The 17,541-nt window shown below is 44.3% G+C and overlaps 1 protein-coding gene across 2 annotated transcripts in view; it reads left to right on the plus strand.

Moving 5' to 3' along the window:
- Positions 1–1,361: 1,361 nt before the first annotated feature.
- tiam1b (TIAM Rac1 associated GEF 1b) overlaps positions 1,362–17,541 on the plus strand; it is a 119,627-nt gene continuing 103,447 nt past the window's right edge. For both annotated transcript variants that reach the window (XM_060943337.1, XM_060943338.1), the window contains exon 1: positions 1,362–1,424. The gene's annotated coding sequence lies outside the window, so the exon portion shown is untranslated. The remainder of the gene's footprint in view (positions 1,425–17,541) is intronic.

A 17,541-nucleotide genomic window follows, 5' to 3' on the forward strand; every position in this document is an offset into this window, starting at 1 on the left:
TGGTTCGGGGCCAGTGCTGGTGCTGGTTGCGAGCCAGCTGAGAACCAGTTTGCTTTTCCATAGCTCGGGGTGCTAAGGGGAGCCATGTCATTACGTCGCTGTATACGTCAGTTACGTTGCTGCGTTTGCATAAACCTTGGCGCGAACATCGAAGCAACAACAACACGGAGAAGAAGCAGCAACAACAACAACAATAATAATGGATGACTTCGCGTTTGTACAACTGCTGCTTCTCGTCGCTTAAAAATGGCGACCTTTCGCGGTCTTGCTATTGTTGTTGGTCTTAACAACTCCGCCCCCCCCCCCGCTGACATAAGCGGTTCTTTCCTCTGGCCCAGCAAAGAGTTGGTGCTAGCCTGGAACCGTTTTTTCTGGCCCCAGAGCCAGTTCTTTGTCAGTGGAAACAGAAAACCCGGTTCCAAACTAAGCACTGGCCCCGAACCAGCCCTGGAACTCATCTCATCTCATTATCTCTAGCCGCTTTATCCTTCTACAGGGTCGCAGGCAAGCTGGAGCCTATCCCAGCTGACTACGGGCGAAAGGCGGGGTACACCCTGGACAAGTCGCCAGGTCATCACAGGGCTGACACATAGACACAGACAACCATTCACACTCACATTCACACCTACGGTCAATTTAGAGTCACCAGTTAACCTAACCTGCATGTCTTTGGACTGTGGGGGAAACCGGAGCACCCGGAGGAAACCCACGCGGACACGGGGAGAACATGCAAACTCCACACAGAAAGGCCCTCGCCGGCCCCGGGGCTCGAACCCAGGACCTTCTTGCTGTGAGGCGACAGCGCTAACCACTACACCACCGTGCCGCCCGCCCTGGAACTTCTTTGGTGGAAAAGGGGCATGTGTCAGCCCTGTGATGACCTGGCGACTTGTCCAGGGTGTACCCCGCCTCTCGCCCGTAGTCAGCTGGGATAGGCTCCAGCTTGCCTGTGACCCTGTAGAACAGGATAAAGCGGCTACAGATAATGGATGGATGGATGGAGGGAGGGAAAATGCAAGGGGGCGGGGACTGGGGCGGGGCTGACACATTGTCACGCCCCTGGCACTGTTGCTGTTTCTCTGATCAAACCGCCAAACAAATCCTAGCAACTGCAATCCAACAAGTGCGCGCGCCGCGGATTGGTGCGCGCGCCGTCGCCGAGCCAAGCGGCTGCTGTGGCGCGCGCTCCTCCCACATTTACACGCGCGCGCACGCAAAGCTCCAGATGTTACTTATACACCGCACGTGCGAGGAAACCTGGGCTGTAATGACACGCGCGCGCGTTCTTCATTCAGCTTAGATTATAATATCCATATTAATAACTGTACAGAAATCTAGGCGCCTTTATTAAAGGCGAGGCCGTCATGTTGCACACCGGGATCTGCGTCAAGGCATGATGACACCGACTGCGACGTCACGAGACCGTAAGTCGCACGTGAAATTGATTTGCACCGCTGATTAAGACGCCGTGATTTGTGTTTGCGGTGCCTTTGCGCACATTTACAGTGTTGCACTTTGGCACAAACATCTGGCTTGTGTTGCTGTTCAGGCTTCGGATCATGCTAAGCTGCTAGGCTACGGATGACATAGTTGCACTGCGTGCATTTTATTTATCTGTCTGTCTATCTGTTTATCTATCTATCCATCTATTTATTTATGTTTGTATTTATTTTCCAGGAAACTCCAAACATGCATTAGCTGCTTCCATGTCATTCACCTGTGGGTCAATGCCAAGGGCATCCTTTAGCATGTTATTTAAATAAAAAACACTACTACTAAACCTCATTCACTTTCAGCTGGATTTCAAATCGATCTGCACAATGTATCGTTTAATTATCGCGATATTATTGCCCTGTGCAATACCGATCCACTGCAGGAAGGCTGCAATACGCAAATCAACCTCAACAATATCTTATTGTCATTATATGCTGTAAATATCCTCATCCTGAGTGACTTCAATAGATTCATGGCTTCAAATGAGGAAGGGCTTCGAGCTATTGCTACTTTTAGATACTTATTAATATTTGGCGTAGAATCTTTCCTCATATCCACATCATTCTTCATATCCGCCCTGGCTGGCGAGATATAAGATACTAAAATGTTATAAATACATAAGTATAAGTAATACAGTAGGGCTGTCTACTTTTGGAGTCTGCAAGTTACGTCAGTGTTCATGTGGGGAAAGTCAGGCATATTTAGAGTCGGGTTACGCCTGTTCTTCAGTTGATTTTCTTGAGTTCAGGTCTGCGCGGTTGCCAGATTTTTCTTGAGCAGGACTGTCCGAGACGGGGTTGTGTAATAGTGTCTAGCTCACCGCCTTTAAACACACACACACAAAAGCAGGGATAGAAAATGCAGACTGCTTTTGTAAATTTGCCGTCAATCATGTCATATAAAACAACATCATATAAAAATCTAAAAAATGCAAAACAGACCCTTTAAATACAGTGATTCTGTATAAATCGAAGGTATTAAGCACTGAATTAAAGCTCACACTAGTTTAGGTATGTCATTATAATTATCGCTGTACTAGTAGTGTATTAGAACATGGCTTCTACGTTGATTACTCATCAGCGTTTAAAATAGCACTTGATCCAGCACTTAATATTATTTTGCATTGTACTTTTTACACACACAGTTACATTTGTGCTCAAATCAAGGTCATATATACAATCTCATCTCATCTCATTATCTCTAGCCGCTTTATCCTTCTACAGGGTCGCAGGCAAGCTGGAGCCTATCCCAGCTGACTACGGGCGAAAGGCGGGGTACACCCTGGACAAGTCACCAGGTCATCACAGGCAGAGCATTTTTTAAGGATTTTCCACTAGGAGACCAACTGGTCTAGGCAATACAATCACAGGCCCCAGAGTCTATGCAGCTGTGATGCAAATTGCCGCATTACGAATCCTCGTTTCAGCCAGCATAATATCAACATAGTTAATGCAGTGCCAAGTTTTCCTTGTTAAATGTATATTTACATGGTACTTGGTTAATTAATTGCAACTGATTGAACCAAATGATAAGACATAACTTGGTTTAAAATTTGGTCTCCTAGTGAAGCTGGTTTGGCATTGACTACTAGGAGACCAAATCTGGCCACTGGGAGACCATTTGGTCTCCCAGTAACTATGTTAAAAAATGCTCTGTGATTCACAGGGCTGACACATAGACACAGACAACCATTCACACTCACATTCACACCTACGGTCAATTTAGAGTCACCAGTTAACCATGGGGCTCGAACTCAGACCTTCTTGCTGTGAGGCATCAATGCTAACCACTACACCACCGTGCCCCCCCATATAGTTACTCTGATGAGCTCCTGTCATACAAAGAAAACCTGCCCATGGTTTGAAGGATAAGCTGACCAAGCACTCATGCGCTACACTTTTTCCTTTTGTTGAGATGAGCGATATCTCTGATTAACATGCTCTTTTATTTATTTATTTATTTATTTATTTATTTTGATGAGCTCCTGTCCTACAAAGAAAACCTGCCCATGGTTTGAAGGATAAGCTGACCAAGCACTCATGCACTACACCGTAATTTCATTTATAACTTTTGCGTTATTGAGATCAGCTATATCTCTGATTAACATGCTCTTTCTTTTCTCAGTTTGGCATATCACTAGTCCAGATTTTGTTGAGCTTGAGTAGAGATTTCCAGGCAAGGGCTTTGCGAGTATAGAGCTCTCTCTCTTTGTTGCACCAACAGCCAAGGTATTTAAAATCTTGATCACCACACTCAGTCAAGGCTTGATTTATTTGTAACCCATCCATAGTGTGCAATGGTCGAACATCCACATTGAAGTACATTGCTTTTGGCTTGCCTGAATTGATTCTCAAGCCGACTTTAAAGCACTCTGATTCAACAAACAAGATCAAGAAGATACAGTTATTCCAAGCAACTGTTGAAACGATCCTTCTGTCTGGAAGCTCCACTTGGTCACTGACCAAGCAGGAAGAGATGTTCCGCATGTTGAGGAAGGTTCTAAATTTTAGCTGGAGGGACAGAGTTGACGACGAGACGCTACATGGCAAACTACCAAAAGTCTCTGATACTATTCGAATCCGTATACTCAATCTTGCTGGTCACGTGTTCAGAGACAAGTCGTCGCCTGCCCACCATACAGTCACTAGGCAGCCAACCCACGGTTCCTCGTCACGTGGAAGACCACAGTCAACATTCGTCGACACGCTCCTCAGAGACACAGGCCTGCAACACATCGACGAGCTGGAGTCTAGCATGTTGGATAGGAATGTTTGGCATTATCATTCTCGTTGTCCTGAGACATCGACCTGAGTAGTAGTAGTAGTAGTAGTAGTAGTAGTACTTTCCTCAGTGGGAAAATGTACGTAAGAATGGCCTTGAAAGACATTTTATAGTTTTTTCAGGATCTTTACAGTCCAAAACATACATTTCAGCCTGACTTGTTGTGCATACATCATTTTAATAAACTTAAGGTTGGAATTGTGTGTAAATGAGACATTTTTTTTTTTTTTTTACTCAAACTCCTCCCCAAATGCATATCTCTCATATGAATAGCACTTAAAGTGCCATTCCACCATTGGATGTATTCTTTGGCATAAAATACAATATATTTTATGACAACATGACTAGACAGAGAAATCTTTTAGCTTCAAAATGATATATCAAACATAATTTTTTGACAACGACAAGTATATTAATTTTGCGACCAAAGTCACCTACCCTTTTAATTTCCGCGCGGTAGTGAAACGTGATGTCATCGGCAGGTTCCCCTTCTTGTGTACCACGTCACGTGTGACGTGGCACAGATTATCAGCAATGGCGGATGGAGCGCGATTTCCACTTGTCGATTGCTGTGCCAATATTCACCATCGACCGTCTCCTTTGGGCATCACTTGCTATTTTCCTTCTCTTCTTTTCCGAAGCTGACAATCGCGTTCTATCCACCATTGCTGATAATCTGTGCCACGTCACACGTGACGTGGTACACAAGAAGGGGAACCTGCCGATGACATCACGTTTCACTACCGCGCGGAAATTAAAAGGGTAGGTGACTTTGGTCGCAAAATTAATATACTTGTCGTTGTCAAAAAATTATGTTTGATATATCATTTTGAAGCTAAAAGATTTCTCTGTCTAGTCATGTTGTCATAAAATATATTGTATTTTATGCCAAAAAATACATCCAATGGTGGAATGGCACTTTAAGTCTGTGGCTACTGGATGTCTCAGTGTGAAGACCAATGTGCACAAAAACAATCAATAACTATGAAACTATGAGAGTGAGTTTGTTGGCGGAAATCCTCAAAACGCAGTTTTAATCATGTTTATAGTACCGTAAGCTTACGGTACAACAATAATCATATAATAAATGGTTTCTATAGCAACAGGGACTTGCATGGCAGACGTGAGTAGTTATGGATTCTGTGAGGAGCCGTGCTGTGGACATTTATGGAAGGAGTCTCTAGTGTGAGTGCTTTTTAACAGTCAGAGATAAAGCGGTCACTTTTTTCCCCCAGTAACTTTTCACAACATTAAATGGAAAAATAAATGGTTACAATGATGTTGCATCATCTCTCTCTCATCTCATTATCTGTAGCCGCTTTATCCTGTTCTACAGGGTCGCAGGCAAGCTGGAGCCTATCCCAGCTGACTACGGGCGAAAGGCGGGGTACACCCTGGACAAGTCGCCAGGTCATCACAGGGCTGACACATAGGCTACGTTTACATTAGACCGTATCTGTCTCGTTTTCTTCGCGGATGCACTGTCCGTTTACATTAAACCGCCTGGAAACGCCGGGAAACGGGAATCTGCCAGCGTCCACGTATTCAATCCAGATCGTGTCTGGTCCGGTGCTGTGTAAACATTCAGAATACGCGGATACGCTGTGCTGAGCTCTAGCTGGCGTCTCATTGGACAACGTCACTGTGACATCCACCTTCCTGATTCGCTGGCGTTGGTCATGTGACGCGACTGCTGAAAAACGGCACGGACTTCCGCCTTGTATCACCTTTCATTAAAGAGTATAAAAGTATGAAAATACTGCAAATACTGATGCAAATACTGCCCATTGTGTAGTTATGATTGTCTTTAGGCTTGCCATCCTTCCACTTGCAAGTGGTAAGTGATATGCGCTGGGATCGCACACACAGCGGCTCAGTCCCGAATCACAGCTTGTTCACTTCACTCGCGCGCTCTGTGAGCTGCGCAGGGCCGGAGTGCGCACCCTCCAGAGGGCACTCGCTGTTCAGGGCGGAGTGATTTGGAGCGCAGGATGCCTGCGGAGCCGAGCGTATCCTTGTATTGGCGTTGCTGTGTGCACGCAAATCGTGTATTGGTATTGCTGTGTGCACACTAATCGTTTTAAAAATGTTAATCTGATGATCCACTGATACGGTCTAATGTAAACATGGGCATAGACACAGACAACCATTCACACTCACATTCACGGTCAATTTAGAGTCACCAGTTAACCTAACCTGCATGTCTTTGGGGGAAACTGGAGCACCCGGAGGAAACCCACGCGGACACAGGGAGAACATGCAAACTCCGCACAGAAAGGCCCTCGCCGGCCCCGGGGCTCGAACCCGGACCTTCTTGCTGTGAGGCGACAGCGCTAACCACTACACCACCGTGCATCTTTCTTTACTAAATGAAAAAAATATATATTTTGCACACATTTTCAGGTGAGCATTTGCTGTTTTAACACTAAATTCCCATGATATTGGATTGCTGAGATTTTTACATCTTACTCGCTGTCGAGTTCATGTCCAAACACACTGATGTGAATTATTCATTTTGCACACAACTGGACGTATTGTTCATTCATTCTGCAAAGACAAACAGCACACTCGTGTTTCTTTGTGCCTACAAGTTTGCTTTGTTTCATTGAGCTTTGTTCGTCTTTAATGAAGTCGACTGCAGGCCTACGCACCGCCGTGATTCTTGAAATTCTGTTGGCCGCACATCTGAGGGAAGGCGTGACACTTCATGTTACAGATACTTGCCCATTCAAAGAGCAGCTTTGAAGCACAACTGCACGCTCCTGCATTAGCCACAGTCTCCTTGTGAAGACGTTAGTGTTCGGGTTTCTTCATATTCATTTGCATATTTAGGTTTGTTTTGCAAACTTGAACTGCTTTGCGTGTCTGATAAACTGAGGTGACCGAGATGACTGTTTATAGCTACTATAACACAAGCGATAACAGGAAATGACTTGTTTCCCAACATTAAATGTAACCATAAATGGATAAAAAAGCATGATGTAATCATTATTTAATTCACACAAAATTGTAATCGCGCTGTTGGAAAATAATCAGCGACCAAATGATACGCAAAGTGGAGCTACTACAACAAAGTTGATTGTTTTACAATAACAGCACAACCTGAAGTGATTTGTTCATCTTTTTGACAGCCATTTTATTTATTAAAGAATATGACATTTTATTCCATTCGTATTCACTGGATATGAGCAGTCACCTGCTCTGATTGGTTACTCTACTAATAGGATATCAGCTCATATACCGTGAGTAGAGAAAAACAAAATGGTGGAACATGTTGATAAAATCAACGAGGACGAAATAAAAATTCTACTCGAAAACAAAACCCCTCAAAATACAAAAAAAGCAACAAATTATGGAATAAAAGTATTTCATGGTAAGAAGGTATCTTTTTTTTCAAGAATTATTATTATCGTATTTTTCACAAATTGCTCCTGTCATTTTGCCGGTTTGTTTACATTCTAAGCCGAAATGATTTTGTCGGACGTTTTGTATAAAGTTTTTGTTTATCGACTTTGCAAAAAATAAAAATGCTTCGTTTCTCAAAATCCCGTGAATGTGGATATAATAAACCAGTTATTCCACTCAGTCTCGTCGTACATGGTTTATAGACAACTCAGTGCTACGTGCCTCGTTGGTTATCAGCTCATGTACGACTCGATTTCGTGGAATAACTGTTAAGTATATTTTGTCCATTTATTGTTACATTCAATGTCATAGAAACAAGTTGGTTCCTGTTATCACTTATGTTAAAGCAGTGTGTTTGTTTTACTGAGACACACACATCATGATAGCGCACTGACACTGGAGACTCCTTCCATAAATGTTACAATATTAATGAGTTTCCAATTTGAAGGTTGTAGTTTGCCTTGCAGCTGGAGCTAATGTCTGAGAAAATGAATCGACACCTTCTGACCAACCAGATTTGATTATGAATATTATTCACTGCTCTTCATAGAGATCAGTGCTGTTCTCAAACAGCACTGAGCTTCAACTTTCAGTGAAATGAGCATCTTGAAGGACTTTAACAGAGTTTTGCTTGGCCTTGCATATGTGGTGATAGCACCGATTATTGTAGGACTTCCTGTGGAAGAGCAGTCCAGCCATGTGCGCCACAGTCAGGGGAGATAAATAAGTGGATTGTGTACGAACATCTGTTTTTGTTGCTGTAAATGCTGTTTTTGTTTGGATGTCCGCAGTACTCCAGCTGACGGTCTTATGAAAAATATCTCCGTAGAGAACAAGAGACTCCTTCATCTGCCCATGTGTGTGTCTTTTGTCTCTCGCACACAGACTTCTTGTGCCACAAGTTATCTCATAGAGTGTCAGTGGCGTAGCAAAACACATCTGTCAGGGTCACAGTAAACGCAGACTAGCCAGCTGTGATGGTCGGGTTTTAACAAGCTGTTGAGTTCATTGATATTGGATAGTACTGTATATAGAGGATATTACACAGTCGGATATTACATGCTGGCTCAAACAGAAAGGTGTCAGCATTAACTTTTTCAGCAGTTTGTGCTACAGTAGATCGTCTCTTCTTCTGGATTGGACTACATCGGTTAGCCTTTGTGCTCCATACGAATCAATGAGCCTTTGACACCCGTGACCCTGTCGCCGGTTCACTGGTTGTCCTTCCTTGGACCACTTTTGGTAGGTACTAACCACTGCACACCAGGAACACCCCGCAAGATGTGCCATTTTGCAGATGCTCAGACCCAGTCATCTAGCCATCACAATTTGGTCCTTGTCAAAGTCGCTCAGATCTTTACGCTTGCCCATTTTTCCTGCTTCCAACACATCAACCTCAAGAACTGACTCTTGCTGCCTAATATATCCCACCCCTTGGCAGGCGCCACTGTAATGAAATAATCAATGTTATTTACTTCGCATGTCAGTGGATTTGATTTTATGATTGATCGGTGAATATATATATTATAACCCTCCTCCTCCTCCTCCTCCTAAACCTCATGCCAGCATGGCGTGTGTTTCCCTTTAAACCACTCCAGTGTAGCTTTAGCAGTATGTTTAGGGTCATTGTCTTGCTGGAACGTCAACCTTTGTCCCAGTCTCAAACCTCTGGCTGACTCAAACAGGTTTTCCTCCAGGATTGCTCTGTGTTTAGTGCCATCCATTTTTCCTTCAGTCCTGACCAGCTTTCCTGTCCCTGCAGATGAAAAATATCCCCACAGCATGATGCTGCCACCACCATGCTTCACTGTAGGAATGGTGTTCTCAGGGTGTTGGGTTTGCACCACACATGGCATTTCCCATGATGGCCAAAAAGATAAATTTTAGTCTCATTTGACCAGAGAATCTTCTTCCATGTGTTTGGAGAATCTGTCACATGCTGTTGGGCAAACTCCAAACATGTTTTCTTAAGCAATGACTTTTCTGCCCACTCTTCCATAAAGCCCCACTCTGTGGAGTGTACGGCTTAAAGTGATCCTGTGGACAGATACTCCCATCTCCGCTGTGGATCTTTGCAGCTCCTTCAGTGTTATTTTTGGTGTCTTTGTTGCATCTCTGATTAATGCCCTTCTTGCCCGGTCTGTGAGTTTTGGTGGGTGGCCTTCTCTTGTCAGGTTTGTAGTGGTGCCATATTCTTTCCATTTTGCTATAATGGATTTAATGGTGCTCTGTGGGATATTCAAAGTTTGAGATATTTTTTATAACCCAACCCTGATCTACACTTCTCCACAACTTTTGCTGCTTTTCCACTACCAACGCGGCTGAGTCGGGCTGAGCCGTGCCGTGCTGAGTTGGGCTGAGTCGAGCTGAGCGGGGCTGTTGGAGTTGCATTTCGACTACAACCGCGCTGAACTGTGCTGGCTGGAAGTGGGTGGACACATTGGGTGGAGTTAGCAAAAGTGGGTGGACGTCACGTGATGTCGTTAAGCGGCGCAAACAGTGACATCAGTGACCTTTTAAGCGGTAGTCTCACGACCCGGATAGTAAACAATAAACATGGAGGACATGGAGTCGTTAGTGTTGCTGGTCTTGGTGCTGTGGCTTGTTGTCACCGACAACGCCAACAGATACTGGCAAGAGCGTATAGATGAGGCGAGGCGCATAAGGCTTCAGAAATTCTCGTAATACGTAATTCTCCTTCTTCCGGGTTTACGGTGTTTACAGATCCCAGAGTGCTCGCGGGGCGTGTGTGGGCATGTGAGGACACTCCTCCTCACCAATCAGTGCACAGGGGAATGTCTGCTCACGCCCCCAGCCTCATTCAGCTCGGTTTGGCTCGCTTCAGCCCTACTCCAAAACCGTGCGAGTTTTGGGTGCTGAGCAGGGCTGAAGCGAGCTGAGTCGTGCTGTTCTGAGGTAGTCGAAACGCGAGCCGTGTCGGGCTGAAGTGAGCTGAAAAAGGGTAGTGGAAAAGGGCCATTTGTCTCTGACCTGTTTGGAGGCTCCTTGGTTCTCATGTCGCTTGCTTAGTAGTGTTGCCGAGTCAGGGTCCTTCCAGAACAGGTTGATTTATACAGACATCATGTGACAGATCATGTGACACTTTGATTGCACACAGGTGGATCTTAATCAACTAATTACGTGACCTATGAAGTGAATTGGTTGGACCAGCTCTTATTTAGGGGTTTCATGCGAAAGGGGGTGAATACCTATGCACACTCCAGATTTCTGTTTTTCATCTTAATTATTGTTTGTGTCACAATAAAACAACAATTTTCACCTTTAAAGTGGCAGGCATGTTGTGTAAATCAAATGGCGCTCACCTTCCAGAAATCCATTTTAATTCCAGTTTGTAATACAACAAAACAGGACAAACACCAAGGGAGATGAATACTTTTGCAAGGCACTGTGTATATCACACAGAATACAATTATAACAATAGCATGCAAATAGATTTCAAACAACCCTTTAAATGAACCTTTACTACAGCTTAGTACATCTTCCCTATTAGCATCACTGATCATAGCCCAGTTAGCACGACCTCATTTGCTGGCTTGGTATTATCAGCATGGTTATTATTATTGTTAGCAGTGGAGTAGGAGGCTGAATTCGTCTCCTGAACCTGGAGTTCGTCGACTCATCCCAGACTTTCCAGGGCTAAAGATGACCCACTTAATTTAGTGCTGTGTATGCAATGAGTCAGCACTTTTCAAAATGTGCTCATAAAGCTAATGTGTAGTCTGCCAGTTCACTGTGGCACAAAGCATACACAGATAGATAGATAGATAGATAGATAGATAGATAGATAGATCTTGAAGACCCTGGATAAATTATTTAGTTTTTAACATATTCTATTTATATATTCCTGAACAGCAGCACGATTGAATTCTGGATTCTGATTGGCCAGAAGGTGTTTGTTTTGTAGAACAGCAGCTCTGACAGTATTGCAGCTATAAATCACAGGTGTATATTAATGTGCTCATTCGAACAAGTCATCATTTCTATAGTAGCAACTCGTTCACAGAGATTGGCTGGCAGACGTGCCACAACACCAAAGTCTAATAATAAATGGATTTTTTTTTTGGAAGGAGAAGGAGTCTCCAGTATCAGTGCTTTGTAGCAGTCAGTTTTCTGACATGGGAGACTCTTCATCTCAGGACAGACTGTAAAGGTTTCATTTTACAGTTTAGTAACATGATCAGCTAATTACAACTATCCATCCATCCATCCATCCATCCATCCATCCATCCATCCATAACCACTTATCCTGTGCAGGGTCGCAGGCAAGCTGGAGCCTATCCCAGCTGACTACGGGCGAAAGGCGGGGTACACCCTGGACAAGTCGCCAGGTCATCACAGGGCTGACACATAGACACAGACAACCATTCACACTCACATTCACACCTACGCTCAATTTAGAGTCACCAGTTAACCTAACCTGCATGTCTTTGGACTGTGGGGGAAACTGGAGCACCCGGATGAACCCACGCGGACACGGGGAGAACATGCAAACTCCACACAGAAAGACCCTTGTCAGCTGCTGGGCTTGAACCCAGAACCTTCTTGCTGTGAGGTGACAGTGCTAAACACTACACCACTGTGCCACCTAATTATGACTGTAAATGGATAAAAACATATGCTGTGCCATTCTTTAATCACTGTAGTATAAGAGGACAAAAACACTTTCAGACGTGCTGTTAGTGGTTGTGTGTTGTGTTTATGTTTTAGGGAAGTGTTATTGCGAGCACAACAACAATGCTGTTTAATAGGAGGAAAAATTGTAACATAGGAAGTGATAAGTACGACAGTGTATAAGTGCCATTGTAGGTAAAAATATAGAGAGAGAGCTGATGGAGGGGGTAATTTTCCAAGAAACAAAAACCCCTGGATTTCTTAGTTTAAAGTCGGGAATTTATGAGAAAAAGCTCGGATATTCTCTGAGATTATAAAGTCGTAAATTTGCTTGGAAAAAACTCTGCAATTCCAAAATTATAAAGTCACAGAATTATGAGGAAAAAACTCATAAAATAGTGTTTTCTGTGTGTAACGGAGCTGAAAGAGAGAATAATATTCTTTGAGCTTCTTTTTTCACTCCCCACTTTCCCGTTACATTCATCTCATCTCATTATCTCTAGCCACTTTATCCTGTTCTACAGGGTCACAGGCAAGCTGGAGCCTATCCCAGCTGACTACAGGCGAAAGGCGGGTTACACCCTGGACAAGTCGCCAGGTCATCACAGGGCTGACACAGAGACACAGACAACCATTCACACTCACATTCACACCTACGGTCAATTTAGAGTCACCAGTTAACCTAACCTGCATGTCTTTGGACTGTGGGGGAAACCGGAGCACCCGGAGGAAACCCACGCGGACACGGGGAGAACACGCAAACTCTGCACAGAAAGGCCCTTGCCGGCCATGGGGCTCGAACCCAGACCCTCTTGCTGTGAGGCGACAGTGCTAATCACTACACCACCGTGCCGCCCCGTCACATTCAACATCATATTAATGAGATCCACAGCGCAGACATGGGGCAACATTGGAGCAAACGTTAGACTCAATACAGCACTAATAATGGTAGAGGTTAGTTAGCGATGTATGAGATGACGAGCGCGATGGTGTTGAGAGCACTTTTGGCATGAAAGTCGAAGCTTTGGCAGCTGACCTGTTTGAGGAGAGTTTGTACGTCAGGGCTATTCAATTAGTTCGTAATGAGGGCCAGTTCATGAAAAGGATCCCAAATGAGGGGCCTGAGAAATACCGCTTGAAATATGAGTAATCACATTATCAGCTACAGATACAGTAAAGTACAACAGCAACATAGGAGTTTTTACATATATATTGCGTTTTGTAACTGCATAAAAATGTCAGTGCTTTGTATTGTTTTTAAGCCTTTCTACATTCAAATGGCATGTTAGGAAATCAGTCCAGGTGAGTTATATCACATTTACAGTTTCACTCATTTAACTAAGACTCAATTGCACACAACTGTACCAGCAAAAAACAAAAAGACAAGTGCATAGGGTGGAATGACCCAGAGGAAAATATTACTGCTTACAACAGTCTTGTCTTTGTCTCACAGAAATAAATAAGATCTTACTGAATTCTGATCCGTTTCTCCTAAAATCCCTTTAGAAGCAAAAGAATAGCAGAAGAGTATTTTAAGATCTTAAGTTGGACTTAAAAGTAGATGGCCTTTCGATTGTGATATATGTTTATTTCTGTAATATCGAAAAAACCCCAAGCCATTCTGTGGCTGGGAGGTTATTTAATTTGAGGGGATTAAAGCAAATAATGTGCATGAAATCGCTCGCTTCGTGCAGTCAGGCAGACAGAGGAAGTCCGTGTGCGCATGCGCAGGTTTACCTTCTTCTTCTTTTGGGTTTTACAGCAGCTGGCATCCACAGTGTTGCATTACTGCCATCTACAGGTTTACCTTTGAGCGTGCACTGACAGTTCCATCATTCTGTCGCTAAACGAACAGCTGATCACACCGAGGTGCTCGCTGAGCGCCGATATTTATTAGTTTGGTCCTGTGTTTCCTTTCCTTCGTATATAACATAACGTCTTTTCTTCTCGCTTTCCGTTACTGTAGTTGGTCTTTCACGTTTCATTCGCACACTCACGTCCTCTCCGGTTTCAAATTTGTATCCCACAATGCCTTACGTGAACGGGGAAAGCCCACCACGGGATGCATGATGTAGTATCTTGGATTGCGTCACGGTGAAGCAAGAAATAATAGTGGAGGATTCATTAATTTTTCTATTTAAAAAAGTGAATCAAATTGGAAGTCTGTGATTCGAATTCAGTAGCTTTTGGTCACTAAACAAAAATAATTGGCTGTCGGGGAAAATTCTTTTTATGACCGACACTTGAAAAATCTGAAAGGCAGTACAGCTTTAACTTGTACTTAATCGGGCTTTGACAATAGGCTATTTCTTAGGAGTTTAAATTAAGAAGTAACGTTATGAGACGTTGGCCAGATCTTACTGAATTCTGACTTCTTTCTCCTAAAACCCCTTTAAGAGAAAAAGAAAGAGAGAGAAAAAGAGAGAGAAAGAGATTGAGCTCAATGTAAGAGCTGATTTGTTTCTGAAAGACAAAGATAAAACTGTTGTAAGAAGCAATGTTTTCCTCTGGGGAATTATATGACAACATATCAGTGCAGTGTTTTATCAAGGCAAAGTAATTCTATTGAAATTACATCAGACATTTCAAAAATCGGCCAACATCTAACTGCCATCTAATGAGAGAAATGACTTTTTTTTTTTCCGATTTAGCAAGAGCAGTGAAGTCAGGTGTGTACGTGGTCAGGGCAAGACGCATACAGTGGTGCGGATTGTGGGCAGTGAGGGATGCGCGGTGATTAGTTTTAATAGTATTCATGTGCGAGAATCTTCTCCTTCTTCTTCTTTTGGCTGCTCCCAATTAGGGGTCACCACAGTGGATCTTTCGTCTCCATTGCTCCCTGTCTTCCGCATCCTTCTCTACCACACCTGCCACTTTCATGTCCTCCCTCACCACATCCATGTATCTCCTCTTTGGCCTTCCTCGTTTTCGTTTGCCTGGCAGCTCCATCCTCAACATTCTCCTTCCAACATGCTCTGCATCTCTTCTCAGGATGTGCCCGTACCATCTCAGGGCGTATTCACACCTACGTTGTTTGGTCCGGACCAAACGACCAAACGAACCAAATTTCCCTTGGTCCGGACCTTTTGGGTTGGTCTGAATACAAACCACCGAACTCTGGTCTGGACCAAACAAGCAGACCGAGACCGAGCTGCAAGGTCGGACTCGGTCCGGACCAAAGGAACCCTGGTGCGGATCTTTTGGAGGTGTGAAAGCAGACCGGACCTAATCCGACAGTTTTGCTTTTTTGTACCTCGGGAGCTTCCGTCGTTTGTCGAGCATTATGGGAAACAGAGTCTTGACACTCCACCGCAAAGTGCAAACACTGTTTCGGTTGTCAAGGGAACCTTACAACAGTCGTTCAGTCATTCAGACCAGTGGTAGGCTAGACTACAGAGTACAAAAAATGAGTAGGGGGCAAAATTGGGCCGAGGAAGAAACGCGTACCCTTGTGGATATATGGGCAGATGTCCACATATCTGAGCTTTTGGAGAGAACACACAAAAATGCCGACGTGTTTGCTGTATTCAGTGAGAAAATGAAGGAGAAGGGGTTCACGCGCTCCCCAGAACAATGTCGGCTAAAAGTGAAGAAACTCCGTCAGACCTACATTAAAATCAGGGACATTCTTTCAAAAAGTGGCGGTACTAGCGACGCAAAAAAGAAATTCATCTATTGCATGAAGAGCCAGAACTGTCACAACATGATGAGCGCTCATCAGCGCTATCCTCCGTAGCCGCCTTGCCCTTTGTCGTCGTCGTTGATAAATTACTTGTACAACAGCATAGTAATCGCACAATTGTGAAAACTGGAAAAAGCATATAACTTTGATGACATTAAAAAGAATAACAGCACGGAAAGCCTCCATGACTACTTTTGAACTTAACGCTTTGTGCGCGTGTCGTCTCTGACCAATAGCTGAACGACCTCAGGGCGCGTGGCTTTGTTGACAGATTTTGGTCCGCTTACTAAAATGTACTGTGTGAAAGCGAACCGCACCAAAATGAAAAAATAAAAAAAAACATTTGGTTCGGACCAAAGCAAGTGAACTATCGAACTATCCTGGTCTGAATACACCCTCAGTCTCATCTCTCTTAGCTTAATTCCCAAGCTCTCCACATGCGCTGTCCCTCTGATGTGCTCGTTCCTTATCCTGTCCAACCTCCCATCGCAAACCTTAACATCCTCAACTCCGCCACCTCCAACTTTGCCTCCTGTCTCTTCGTTAAGGGTACGGTCTCCAATCCATACATCACAGCTGGTCTCACTACTGTCTTATACATCTTACCTTTCACTTTTGCTGGGACTTTCCTTTCACAAATGACTCCCGAAATCCTTCTCCAACTGCTCCACCCTGCCTGCACTCTCTTTCTCACCTCACTATCGCAGCCCCCATTTTCCTGCACAGTTGACCCCAGGTACTTGAATTCACCAACTTTCTTTACGTCTACTCCTTGCATCTTCACTCCACTCTCATCCCCATTCTCACTGATGCACACGTATTCTGTTTTGCTACTGCTCACCTTCATTCCTCTTCGTTCCAACGCATACCTCCATCTCTCCAAACCCAACTCAACCTCCTTTCTACTTTCACCACATATCACAATATCATCCGCAAACATCATGTTCCATGGTGACTCTTGCCTCACTTCGTCCGTCAAGCTATCCATCACTACAGCAAACAAGAAAGGACTCAAAGCAGATCCTTGATGAAGTCCCATTCTCACACATAACATGCGGATTCATGTGTGAGAATGATGATCCGCATGTGTAAGTACTGCCAAACATTGTGAGGATAAAAAGAGCAAGACCTCTTGAACGAGGGAATTTCTCGTGGCTGACGTCATGAGTCCAAAACTTTTCAGAACCTGCCGGCTGTGATGACTGTCACAGGCCATCTGATGACTGAATGTCAGTGAGTTTGTGTTGTAAAGACATTTCATTTCATGACATTACCAGCTCAAGGGCCGCCAATTGAATAGCCGGGGTGTACATGATGAGGGAGGCGAAGTGGCCAAGTGGTTAGAGCTCTTGACCACTAAGCGAATGGTCCCCGGTTCAAGCCTCCACCTTGGATGGTGATCTGGGGCTCGCCTCCTGTCCACCCAGCAGTGAATGGGGACCTGGTGGAAACACTGGGGAAGTTAAAGGCGGCGAGGAAAGGAACTGGCCACCCTACCTCACCATGCCGACGGCCTAGACAGAGTGTGCTGTCTAACAGGCACTCCC

This window comes from Neoarius graeffei, chromosome 16 (assembly GCF_027579695.1).
Source record: "Neoarius graeffei isolate fNeoGra1 chromosome 16, fNeoGra1.pri, whole genome shotgun sequence".
NCBI lineage: Eukaryota > Metazoa > Chordata > Actinopteri > Siluriformes > Ariidae > Neoarius > Neoarius graeffei.